The following is a 14,407-nucleotide window of genomic DNA, read 5'->3' as shown; positions in this document are numbered from 1 at the left end:
CGGTTTAGACCTTAGTCAGACAGTGGTTTCAGGACCATAAATTCGAGTTAAAAAATATTTTAATAATATTTTCCATGCTTATAGTATGTGAATTGACATGTGTGAAATTTTCGTGATTTGATTTATCCGTTTGTGTGTTTAATTTGGAAAAAAAAGGGCTTAATCGCGTAAAATGCAAAAGTGGCTAGCTAATTGTTAAAGTGCTATTTTGCTATGGCTTTTATTATGTGGGATCCTTATGTTGATATTTAGCCATTAGAATTATGCATGGACACATTTAGACAACCAGTATAAAAGTTATAATTAAATACTTATGGTTAAAATAGTAAAAAGTAAAGTAATATGTAATAAAATAAATAAAACATGTTAGTGGATGATTCATTCATCCATATTGCCGAATCTTGAAAGAAAAAAAGAAAGAAATAAGCAAGCTAGGGTTCGGCCATTTCAATCTTTGATTAAGGTATGTTAGTTGATCGGTTTTTGATAATTTTTATGTTTTTGAGATCGTTGCTTCGTGTTTTAGCTAGTCCATGCTCTAATTTTTGGTATTGTTGATGAATTTGAAATTTGCCATTGATGATAGCTAGTGGTTTTTGTTGTTTGATGATGGAAAATAAATCTTTGATGTTTGATTATTATGTTTAATTAAGTGATTTTTGATAAAAATCCAAATTAGGGATTTATTTGTGAAATTAGAAAATTTAAGGGTCAAAATGTGAAATAAATAAAATTAATGGGCTGCTAAGGTCATAGGGAGAATTCGGCCTCACTAGATTTTAATGAAATTTTGAGTATTTTGTGTTGTTTTGAAATAGGGACTAAATTGTGAAAATGTGAAATGTTAGGGGCTAAAGTGAAAAATGCCCAATTATGTGTTTTTGGATGTAATTGAAGGAATTTGTAATTAAATAAGTTAAATTTGAATTGGTTTAGATCAAGAAAAGAAGAAATTGGATTTGGATCGGGGGAAGTCGAAAGTTGTTGATTAGTCGTTCCGGTCCGTTCGTGTCAGTACGAGGTAAGTACATAAGTAATTATATATCGTTAAATTTGAATGTATATATTTTATAAGTGCCGAATTGAATTATTAAAAATGTATGTGTATATGTCGAATTGAATTAAGGATTGGAGTATTACTTATGAGTTTGAATCGATCGAATTATGACGTCCGAAAGCCCAGTACGAAACTTAGGAATAGTTAGGATACTTATGTCATGACATAGGATTCCGATATGTGATTACGTGTAAGACCACATCTGGGACGTTGGCATCGATTTACAATTTACGTGTAAGACGATGTTTGGGACATCGACATCATATAGGAGTTCGTGTAAGACCCTGTCGGGGACAGTAGCATCGATATTTGATTTCATGTAAGACCACGTCTGGGACATTGGCATTGAATGAGCTTTTCGAGTTATCCGAGTATTCTATTTAATTCCAAAGGGTTCATGAATTTAGTATATATGCATGAATTTAGTATCCAGTAAGACTTTGCGTGTAGAGTCTAGTGAATTTGTGATTAGAGTATCGAACCCCCTTGGCAAAAAGTGTCTTGATTGATAAAATGTGCAAGAATTGTCCGTTAATGATTCGAGATATCTGTTTTTTGGCTAATCTGATGCTGTTACCTTTTGATGAATTTGATATAATTCTGGGCATGGATTGGCTAACTTTGCACAATGCTATAGTGAATTGCAAACAGAAAACTATTAATTTGAGATGCAAGAATGATGAGATAATCCGAATTGAGTCCAATGATCTAAACGGGTTGCCAGAGTGATATCTACAATGAAAGCTTTGAATTATGTGAAAAAGGGATGCGAAGCCTATTTTGCTTTTGTGATTGATTCGAATGTGACAGATAAGAAATTAGAATCAGTGCCTGTTTTTGTGAGTTTCCTAATGTGTTTCCTGAAGAGTTACCGGGGTTGTCGCCGATCCGAAAGGTTGAGTTTGGTATTGAATTAGTACCTGGGAGAACTCCGATTTCGATAGCCTCGTACAGAATGGCTCTGACCAAATTGAAAGAATTAAAGTCTCAGTTGCAAGAATTGACAGATAGAAGGTTCGTTAGACCTAGTATCTCACCTTGAAGTGCTCCGGTTCTGTTTGTGAGAAAGAAAGATTGCACGATGAGAATGTGCATTAATTATCGTCAGTTGAACAAAGTGACTATAAAGAACAAATATCCTCTACCCGGAATTGATGATTTGTTTGATCAGTTGAAAGGTGCTACTATGTTTTCAAAGATAGATTTGAGATCGGGTTATTATCAGCAGCGAGTTAAAGACTCCAATGTGTCGAAAACTACTTACCGAATGAGGTACGGACACTATGAGTTTTTGGTTATGCCTTTCAGACTTACAAACGCACCTGCTGCTTTTATGGATCTAATGAATCGGATCTTCAGATAGTATTTGGATCAATTTGTAGTTGTGTTCATAGATGATATCCTGATTTATTCCCGTGATGAATCTGAGCATGTCGGACATTTGAGAATAGTACTACAGACTTTGTGTGATAAACAGTTGTATGCGAAGTTCAGTAAATGTGAGTTTTGGTTGCGAGAAGTCAGTTTTCTGGGACATGTTGTATCAGCATCTGGTATTCGGGTTGATCCGAGCAAGATTTCGGCAATATTAGATTGGAAACCTTCGAGAAGTGTTTCAGAAGTTCAAAGTTTTCTGGGACTCGCCAGTTACTATAAACGGCTTGTAAAATGTTTCTCTATAATTGCAACCACAATGATGAGACTAGTTCAGAAAGATGTTAAATTTGAGTGGTCAGAAAAGTTTTGATCAGTTGAAATCTTTGTTGACAGAAGCTTCAGTACTAGTTCAGCCAAAGTCAGGAAAGGAATTTGTAATTTATAGTGATGCATCGTTGAATGGACTGGGATGTGTTTTGATGCAGGAAGGCAAAGTTATAGCTTATGCCTCGAGACAGTTAAAGTTGCACGAAAAGAACTATCCGACACACGATCTGGAATTGGCAACTATTGTATTTGCATTGAAGATTTGGCATCACTATCTGTTCGGTGAGAAATGTCATGTATATTCAGATCATAAAAGCTTGAAATACTTGATGACCCAAAAAGATTTGAATTTGCGATAGAGAAGATGGTTAGAACTGTTAAAAGACTACGAGCTTGTTATTGATTATCATCCGAGAAAAGCAAATGTTGTTGCTGATGCTTGAGCCGGAAATCACTGTTTTCGTTACGTGCTATGAATGCTCAGATGTCTATGTCTGATGATGGTGCAGTTTTAGCTGAATTGAAAGCGGGGCCTTTATTCTTACAACAGATTTATGATGCTTAGAATGTAGATAATGAGATATTAGCGAGACGAGCTCAATGTGTTTTGAATACTGATTCAGAGTTTCAAATTGATGCTGAGGGTTGTTTGAGGTTCAGAGACTGAATTTGTGTTCCGAGAAATATAGATTTGATTAAGATGATTTTGAATGAAGCTCACAGCAGTAGACTATCGGTACATCCGGGAAGCACAAAAATGTACAACGATTTAAAACAACTTTATTGGTGGCCTGGTATGAAGAATGACATCTCTGAATATGTTTCGAAATGTTTAATCTATCAGCAAGTAAAAGCCGAACATCAGGTATCGTCTGGGTTACTATAGCCAATTATGATTCCCAAGCGGAAATGGGATAGAATCACGATGGATTTTGTAATAGGTTTGCCTTTGTCACTGAGTAAGAAAGATACAATCTGGGTAGTTGTCGACAGATTGACTAAATCAGCTCATTTCATTCCAGTACGCACAAATTATTCACTTGATAAGTTGGTTGAATTGTATATTTCTCAGGTTGTGAAATTGCACGGAGTACCTATATCTATTGTTTCGGACAGAGATTCGAGATTCACATCGCGGTTTTGGAAGAAACTGTAAGATGCACTAGGTACGAAATGAAACTTTAGTACTACTTTTCATCCACAGACGGATGGTCTATCCGAGAGAATTATTCAGATACTTGAGGATATGTTGAGATGTTGCATTCTTGAGTTTGAAGGTACATGGGAACGATATTTGCCACTGATTGAATTTGCGTATAATAATAGTTTTCAATCAAGTATCAAAATGGCACCTTACGAGGCTTTGTATGGTCGCAAATGTTGAACACCTTTGTATTAGACTGAGCTTAGTGAGAATAAGATACATGGGGTCGATTTAATCAAAAATACTAAACAAAAAGTAAAAGTGATTCGCGATAGTCTGAAAGCAGCATCAGATCGTCAGAAATCGTATGCAGACTTGAAATGGAAAGATATTGAGTTTCAGATCGGGGATAAAGTGTTTTTGAAAGTCTCACCGTGGAAGAAAAATACTCTGATTCGGTCGTAAAGGCAAATTGAGTATGAGATTCATTGGGTTGTATGAGATTATTGAGCGTATCGGGCTAGTTGCTTACAGATTGTTGTTGCCACCTGAGTTAGAAAAGATACACAATGTGTCTCACATATCGATGCTTCGATGATACAGATCTGATCCCTCACACGTAATTTTTTCGTCAAAGATAGAAATTCAGTCTGATATGACTTATGAAAAAAAACTGATTCGTATCTTTGCTCACAAGATTAAAGAAATGCGAAATAAGAAAATTTCATTGGTAAAAGTAATGTGGCACCAGCATGATGTTGAAGAAGCTACTTGGGAGCCCGAGGATGCTATAAGAGAACGTTACCCAAACCTATTCGTTGGTAAGATTTTCAGGAATGAAAATCCCTAAGGGGGGAGAGTTGTAATAGCCCGGTTTAGACCCTAGTCGGACAGTGGTTTCAGGACCACAAATCCGATTCAGAAAAATATTTTAATATTATTTTTCATGCTTATAGTATGTGAATTGACATGTGTGAAATTTTCATGATTTGATTTATCTGTTTGTGTGTTTAATTTGGAAAAAAAAAGGGCTTAATCACGTAAAATGCAAAAGTGGATAACTAATTGTTAAAGTGTTATTTTGCTATGGCTTTTATTATGTGGGGTCCTTATGTTGATATTTAGCCATTAGAATTATGTATGGACACTTTTAGACAACCATTATAAAAGTTATAATTAAATACTTAAGGTTAAAATAGTAAAAAGTAAACTAATATGTAATAAAATAAATAAAACATGTTAGTGGATGATTCATTCATCCATATTGCCGAATCTTGAAAGAAAAAAAGAAAGAAATAAGCAAGCTAGGGTTCGGCCATTTCAATCTTTGATTAAGGTATGTTAGTTGATCGGTTTTTGATAATTTTTATGTTTTTGATATCGTTGATTTGTGTTTTAGGTAGCCCATGCTCTAATTTTTGGTATTCTTGATGAATTTGATATTTTCCATTGATGATAGCTTGTGGTTTTTGTTGTTTGATGATGGAAAATAAATCTTTGATGTTTGATTATTATGTTTAATGAAGTGATTTTTGATAAAAAAATCCAAATTAGGGATTTTTTTGTGAAATTAGAAAATTTAATGGTCAAAATGTGAAATAAATAAAATTAATGGGCTGCTAGGGACATAGGGAGAATTTGGCCTAACTAGATTTTAATGAAATTTTGAGTATTTTGTGTTGTTTTGAAATAGGGACTAAATTGTAAAAATGTGAAATGTTAGGGGCTAAAGTGAAAAATGCCCAATTATGTGTTTTTGGATGTAATTGAAGGAATTTGTAATTAAATAAGTTAAATTTGAATTGATTTAGATCAAGAGAAGAAGAAATTGGATTTGGATCGGGGGAAGTCGAAAGTTGTTGATTAGTCGTTCCGGTCTGTTCGTGTCAGTATTAGGTAAGTACATAAGTAATTATATATCGTTAAATTTGAATGTATATATTTATAAGTGTCGAATTGAATTATTACAAATGTATGTTTATATGCCGAATTGAATTAAGCACGGGAGTATTACTTATGAGTTTGAATCGATCGAATTACGATGTTCGAAAGCCCTGTACGAACCTTAGGAATAGTTAGGATACTTATGTCATGACATAGGATTCCGATATGTGATTACGTGTAAGACCACTTTTGCGATGTTGCCATCGATTTGCGATTTACATGTAAGACCATGTCTGGGACATCGACATCGTATAGGAGTTCGAGTAAGACCCTGTCGGGGACAATGGCATCGATATTTGATTTCATGTAAGACCACGTCTGAGATGTTGGCATTGAATGAGCTTTTCGAATTATCCGAATATCCTATTTAATTCCAAAGGGTTCAATAGGCAATATCGAGTTAAGATCGAACGTAAAAACGAGCTAAATGGTTCAGGTACGTACAAAGTTAAATGATTATGAAAAAGGTAAGAGTTGATATATGATGTGATCATAAGAATTACATGAGAAATGTGATTGTACATGTGTATGGAACTAATTAGATTCGGTTATTTCGAATTGAATTATGGGTGTAATCGTGATGTTTTATTTGCTTATGACTTACTAAGCTATTCAAGCTTACTTTGTGTGTTTATTCGACATTTTATAGACTATTATTCGATACTGTTGAAGTTTGTAATTAAGACATATGGCATGTATAGGCTAGTTTTGATATGTTGGGTTTTGAAATTTTATGTATAAATAGCCATGCGAAAATGGCTTGATCTTAATGTTAATGTTTGTGAGAATTCAGTCATGTTTTAAGCTTATTATGGAAATATGTTTCATGGTATATAGTGCATAAGTTCTTATAAACTAAGTTAGGTGTAATTGATGGTTTGTATATTTGTTGATTAGGTATGATTTGTGAAGGCAAAGTATGCATATAATTTATGCTGGAGTGGTTAGTTATTTAGGTTCGGTTTCTAAATGGCAAATAATGAATATATTTAGGTAAATGTCGTTAATCTCATGTGTAATTTTAAAGTTACATTTTGATGTTTGCATTAGGCTATGAAACGGTATAATTATATTAATAGTGAATGGTAATATTAGTATAAATTTTGAGGTTAATTTTGTTAGCCGAATAGAAATGAAAATTTGTTATGTATGTGTAATTTTGACATGATGCAAACCTAATGAATTTTGGCATGTTTTAATTTGGTAGATATGTTTAAAAATGGTTCAATCAGTTATGGTAATATGCGCATGATTTTTGTAATGTGAAAAGAGGTATATTTGGTCATGTGATAATGCTAGCTAATGTCTTTTATGTTAATGAATATTATGCCATTTGATATGATTGGTATGGATTAAATATGCGGATGGGTATAGATACGCAAAATAGTATGTTTAGCATTTAGTTAAAGAAATGAACTTGAACTATAGGAAGTATTAATGCTTGTTTGGTTCATGAGATGAAAAATGTTGGTTTATGATTTAGTTATTCGCATGCTATGAAATATGATAGTCATAAGGTTCAATTATGTATCTATAAAGCATATGTAGTATGGTTTTGATGCAAGTTATTTGATTCGAAAATTTGATTATATCCATAATATTGATATGGTTGAATTTAGAAACATGGTTTGTATATGTAATATGATTAATAATGTATGTTTGATTTTAATTAGTTATGTGCTTATATATATACGAGTTCGACTTATACGAATGAGTGGATGATTGTTATTTGAATTTGATTGAAAATTATTATAAAAAAAAATTCGTGCTTGAGTTAATATAATTTGTTAATAAATTGAAATGAATGATTGTTTTGAGTTGTGTTTAGGTCGATAATGCCTCGTGACCCTAATTCGATGACAGATACGGGTTAGGGGTGTTACATATGGGGCCAAAATATGGGTCGTTGGGGAAAGGAAGCTCGGGTACAAGGCTGTTGGGCCAAAGTAGTGAGAATTGATCTAAAAGGTCATCAATGGTAAATAGTATAACTGGGCTTGGAACGGGTTCTACTAATTAGGATCTGGTGAAGTTTAGGTCACAACCGGGTTTAGACCATGGGTTGATCCAAGCTAGGACCAAACATCATTTGGATGCTACACCCCTTACTATTGCTAATGATACCTTGGGGGTATCAGTGAACTTGGACCAACCTATCAATCATGAACTTGGATGCAATCCACGAGTCCCACTTCTAGAAGTTATAAATTCTATGGCTAAGCTCTTTAGTGCTCAAGTGGAAACCCCATCTACTAAGGCAGACGTCCAAGATGGTGGTGTGAAAGCATCTGCTAGTTCTTAGCAGTTGGCTTTCTCTTACTCTTTTTTAATTTTCTTTATGAATTTTACTATCATATCTTAGAATTGCCAGGATTATGCCAGTTCGAAGTTTCTCTGTGTTTTCTGATAATATAATCGTAAACATAGGCCTGATTTGATTGGCCTCTTAGAAAAAAGGGTTAGTGGTGAGAAAGCAGATTTGATTATTGTGAAGCTTGGTTTTCAATACTCACATCGTGTGGAGGCTATTGGGTTTTCGGGTGGTATTTGGATTGGATGGAGGGAGCCGTTTTGTGTTGAGGTTCTCAAAATTCATCCCTAATTTGTTATAGCCAAAGTCCCTGATAATATTTTTAGGCAACCTTTCTTAGTCACTTTGGGAGGCCTTACACAGAATGTTCTATTGGATGAATATCCGTGGATGGCGATTGGTGATTTTAACGCTATTCTTTTCTCTAGTAAAAATAGAGGATGGTGGACCTTAGGTAAAATGTGTCCTTTATTTGGGGATTTTATGGAATCAACTTAGTTGTATGATTTGAGCTTTAAAGGCTCGCAATTCACGTGGCATAGAGGAGGAATTATTGAGCATTTGGATAGAGCTATCTGCAATGATGCATGAAATTTTACTTTTCCGAATTCTATGGTAACACACCTACCGTGGCTTAAATCCAATCATAAACCTTTATGTTTGTCACTAATGCCTGAGTACCACTCCTCCAAAGGGCGTCCTTTTAGGTCCTTAATGGATTGGGTCGAGCATCCAACTTTCTCAAATTTTGTCAAAGGTAATTGGAGAGGTTCTACTAACATGTCGACAGTTCATTCTGAGTTTACAGATTAGGTTAAACAATGGAAAAAGGAGGTGTATGGCCACATGAATACCTGTAAGAAGCATCTGACTTGGAAGTTAAAAAATGTTGAGATAAGGCTTAATAGAATGAACTCTACTTATCTTAATCAGGTTGGGATAGAGGTACGAGAGGAATTGAAAAATTTGTTACATTATGAGGAAGTCTTATGGTGTCAAAATGCTCGTTGTGACTGTTTGGTGTTAGGGGATCATAACACCAAATTTGTTCTTATGCGCACTTTGAGAAGAAGAAAACAGAATAGAATTATTGCCTTGAAGAATGATATGGGTGAGTGGGTGTTGGATGAGGATCAATTGAAGCTTGAAGCAGTTAAGTTCTTTGAGAAATTGTATGGTGAAAACCCTGGGCCAATGAAAGGGCTTCCCCCTAATGCCTTTTCGAGTCTCAATTAGAGAGATGTTACTCTCCTAAATAAACCAATCTGTGACGAGGAAATCAAAGCTGCTCTTTTTTATATGGCTCATTTGAAGGCTATCGAAAGTGATGGTTACCATGCTTTATTTTATCAGAGCCAATGGGAACATGTGGGTGCCTCCGGTTGCACTTGGGTCAAGGGCCTTTTTGAAGGCAAAACCATTGACTCGGATATGAATAATTCACTTATTGTGCTCATCCCTAAGGTGTAAAATTCGAAATAATTCTCTCAATTTTGGCTAATTAGTCTCTGTTCTATCATTTATAAACTGATCATGAAGATCATTACAAACCAGTTTAAAGTGGTCTTTCTGAGAATCATTGCTCCTGAATAGACTAGGTTTGTAGCAGGTCGAAATATCACTGATAACATTGTCATCGCACAAGAGGTTATTCACTCTATGAGGAGTACACAAGAGAACAGGAGATGGATGACCATCAAAATTGATCTAGAGAAAGCATATAATTGTGTGCGTTGGGACTTCATTGGTGCCTCGTTACAGGCTGCAGGTATTTCTAATTTTTTACGTAATGTTATTATATTTGCAATTTCGAATTCCACAATGCAGGTTTTGTGGAACGGGGTCCCAACTCAGAAATTTCGACCGGCTAGGTGTGTTCGAAAGAGATGTCCATTATCCCCTTATTTGTTTATTCTCTATATGGAATGGCTAGGTCAAAGTATTCGTTCTACAATTGACGTTGGGATATGGTCCTCTATCTGTCTGTCTCGCATCGGCCCACGCTATCTCATCTCTTTTTCGCAGATGATTTGATATTATTTGGTCATGCTAAAAAACACCAAGCCTAGATCATCAAAGGCATTCTTGACAAGTTTTGTGATGTTCCGGGTCACAAGATTAATATGTGGAAAATAAACATCTTTTCAAAAGGCATAGATGGTAGCCTAGGGAAACACATAAGCAGATATTTTGGTTTTCAGGAAGTAATCTGGGATTTTATCTTGGGGTGCCCCTTTTCCATGAAAAGGTCACTAATATCACGCTGTGTTTCATGGTAGATAAGGTGCGTAGTAAGTTGTCTAGCTTGGATGCCAATCAACTCTCATTAGTTGGTAGGGTGACTTTGGCTCAATCAGTCCTACTTTCGATTCCAAGCTATTTTATGCATACAATGATGGTTCCCAAAGGCTTATATGATGAGATCGAATGCATGGTTTGAAAGTTCGTTTGGGGGAATATAATGCTGGTTCCAAGATGGCTTTGGTAAGATAGGGCTCTGTGTGTCAACCTAAATCGCAATGGTGGTCTTGATCTGAGGCATTTGAAGGATCATAACACGACCTTCATGATGAAGGTTGGTTTCAGCATTGTTTCAAATTCTAATGCTCTTTAGGTTCGGGTTCTATGATCAAAGTATGGGGTTATAAGTGGTCTGCCTGAGAATATTTCAAGAGGACGTTCTTTTTTATGGAGATCCTTATCTAAGGTATGGCCCTTCATTTGTGAGAATTTATTATGGGCTATTGGGGATAGGAACTCTATTAATTGTTGGCATGACCCTTGGATTCCGAATTGTGGACCTTTGTATAAACATATTCCATCTACTTATAAACATAACATAGATTTCCCTCTTAAAGATATGATTACAAATGATGGTTCATGGAATTCAGACTTTTTTAGACTTTGGGTTTCCGAAGAGGTAATCAATAGGATTGTTAGTGTCCCATCACCTCACTCATCTTTTGGCCCTGATAGAATTATATGTGAAGCTTCGTCTATTGGTTACTTTTCCCTAAAAAATGCCTATGGTAAAATTTGAGAGGGTACCTTAAACCCTAAAAAGCCAATTTAGGAACTAGTTTGGAAGTTCAAAGGTCCACAACAAATTCGTTTTTTTCATTTTGCTTCCCTTAAGCAACGTTTTCTTACGAATACTGAAAGGGTAAGGCGAGGAGTTGGGAATGACAGTTCATATGGTTTATATGGACATGAGTCTGAGGGGTGTTGCATGTCCTCAGGGACTACCTTGCTGCTAGGGGCATTTAGGACAAGCTTATTCCAGAAAGAGCGCTCTCTAATTTCTACACTGGATTGTTACATGAATGAATGACGGAAAACCTTTAGAATCATCAGCCTTTTAATATGAATGGGGTTGATTGGTCGTGCCTCTTTAGGATTATCTCTTGGCGCATTTGGAATAATCGTAACTTGTTTACTAGAGTATTGACAAGGTTATTAAAGTCTCTTAAAATTGGGCAAGGCAATATACTTCTGTTTTAAAGACACTGCTGCATAAGGTCCAAAGTTCTTTCACTAGCCTATACATTAACAAAACTTGGGTGTATCTAAACACGGATGGTTCGGTTAGACATGATGAAGGTTTTGCTATAGCTGGAAGATTAGCACGATATCATAATGGTAAATGAATCATTGCATTTTGCAGATACTTGGGAAATTGTACAGTTAAAAAGGTTGAGCTTTGGGGCATCTAGGATGGGTTTAAGCTAATCTTAGATAGAATATTTGAAAGGGTCTTAATTCAAATGGATAGTCTTGAGGCAGCTACTGCCATTTAGGATGGTTTTAATGGAATCTCTAATTGTAATCTAGTCAGAAGAATTCATCAAATCCTATCAACAGTAAAGCAGTGGAAGATCCAACACATTCCCCGGAAAGAACACATTTGCAGATAATCTTGTCAAGATGGTTCGTGACAGAAGACTAGTTTTAAGATTGTTTAAGGATCCCCCTTTGATGACCTAGTTTAATTGAGTCTATATCCCTTTTATTTTCACAAAAAAAATGAAATTTTCTTGAAGATTATCAAGGTTAATGACTTAGCTATCCAAGTGCAATTATGCCTTAATTTTTAACTTTGATTTGTATATTTTAGGTATTGATTTGAACTAGTTAGTTAAATCAAAAAGTAAGGGTTGTGGTTTAGATATATTACGAGTTGGATGATTATTAAAGGTGTGCATCTTACCTTAAATAGTTGGTGATAAAATATTGCCTATGATGTTATTGTGATTTATATATTATTGTCAATAATGTGAATAAGTGATGGTTGGGAAGTGCTAAAATCATTTCGATTTTGAGCCTAAGGTAAGTACTCTGATTTGATTTCTATAATGATAGATTTGTTGTATGATGATAAAATATGTTATGTTCTAACACTCATGTTTTGTGAAATTATGGGACAGTTTTGTTTATGTTAATTTGATCTCATAATGTGAGATGAATTTATGATATTACCATATTTGATCGCATATTAAGCATGCTTACTTTTCTGATTATGTTTCTGCATACTATGTCACATTGCATGGGGTTGGGACAATATTGAAAGGAGGAAGTTTCTGTAATTTTAATGATCTGCACTTTCTAGTGGTTTATCCACATATTCTGGCAGTATATCTGCGATTCTGGTTGCTTGTCCACGATTTTTCTATTCTGGCAACTTGTCTGCAATATCTGGTGGCTTGTCCAAAATTTTGGTGTGTTATTAGATGGATGAGTTTTGAGGAACTCTTTATGGTGTGTAGCGGAGTTGGGTAGGAACTTTTCTAAAAATTCTACAATAATTTCTGAAAAACTTTGTATCGTCATCATCATGCATATTGATATATGTGCAATTGGACTACTTATAAATATTTTCTACTATATTCTGGGATGTATGCTTTAACTATTGTTTGTTACCTAAGTTAAGACTCGCACTGGGCTTATTTAGCTCACTCGTTAGTTCTTTGACTTTTTAGATTCCCTCGAGGTTAGGACTTTGACGTGACTGTCGGAGGAGCTTCTCGGATGATTTTAAGTTTAAATACTTGATCTGCCATAAATCATACAATTATTTACATCCCTTCTTACGCATAATTATAGCTTGTTTAATAGTAAACCAAAGCATTTTAGTATATATTTTAGGTTGTTATACTTAAATTAGTAATTTATGCTTTCTAGTAATTTTTATTACATTTTATATATCTAAATAAGGTTACATTGTCTTGTAGGTCAAGTCGGGAGCTAAAGATACTTATTTGGACCAAAATTGATGCCTATGTCACGACACCAAGATATTGATGTCTCAACATCGAAGAAAGATACGAAAAACGTGTTCTGGAGCGAAACTAATCTTGATGTCACGACATACCCCCTGTGCAGCCCAAAATTCCTACACATTTTAACTACGTTTTGGAGGGAAATTAGGTGTATTTATCCTAGTAGAACTCTAAGGACTTCAAGGATAATTTAGGCACTTTAATATTCCAAGTTGAACCTATATAAATGCCATTTTAATCAGGTTAAACACATAATTTTAGGGTTTTGATTCTTAGGTTTTTCTTTCATTCTTAGTTTTTACTTCGGTTATTTTATGTTCTTGTAATCGGAAGATCCTATTTCGAAGTGAGACTTCTACGAGGGGAGATGGTTCTAAAACCATGCTTTCATCTATAAATCCAAGAACATCTCTTTTCCTTATTCTTTTCTTTATATTTCTTTCTTTAACATTTTTAGATGAATGTTTGTGTAAGATTAGAATCAATTTGTGCTTTCTACATATTTTGCATGTTTCAATTGCTTTAACTTAATTAATTTCTTGAATGATAGAGTTTCTTAGCGAATCAACTATTTAGGAAAGGAAGAACGTGAAAAAAACCCCAGGCCTGACAAACTTAGGAAGTCATTTAGGTGGGAATTAACCCAAAATTTGTATGACCTTTCAGTGAACACCTTAACCCCAAATCGGTTTGGACTGTGAGGTCGAAAGATAAGTAGTGCTTGCTAACTCGTTATTCTAGTGGAAGATCGAAAGATCCTGCTAGGGTATCGACTAGTTGATTGATTAAAACTCTAATTCAATAACTAATTAGGTAAAACAATTGGATCTAGGCTAAAAGAAACTCGAGTAATAAAAAAAGGAATAGGAAAAGTCGATACAAGAACCTAGGAGTGGATTTGGGTTTACGTAAACTTATTTAGTGCCTTATTATTATCATCTTGCTTCTTCATTAGCAATACTAAATCGTGA

The sequence above is a fragment of the Gossypium raimondii genome, chromosome 7 (genome assembly GCF_025698545.1).
Source record: "Gossypium raimondii isolate GPD5lz chromosome 7, ASM2569854v1, whole genome shotgun sequence".
NCBI lineage: Eukaryota > Viridiplantae > Streptophyta > Magnoliopsida > Malvales > Malvaceae > Gossypium > Gossypium raimondii.
Note: the sequence above shows the minus strand (reverse complement) of the source record.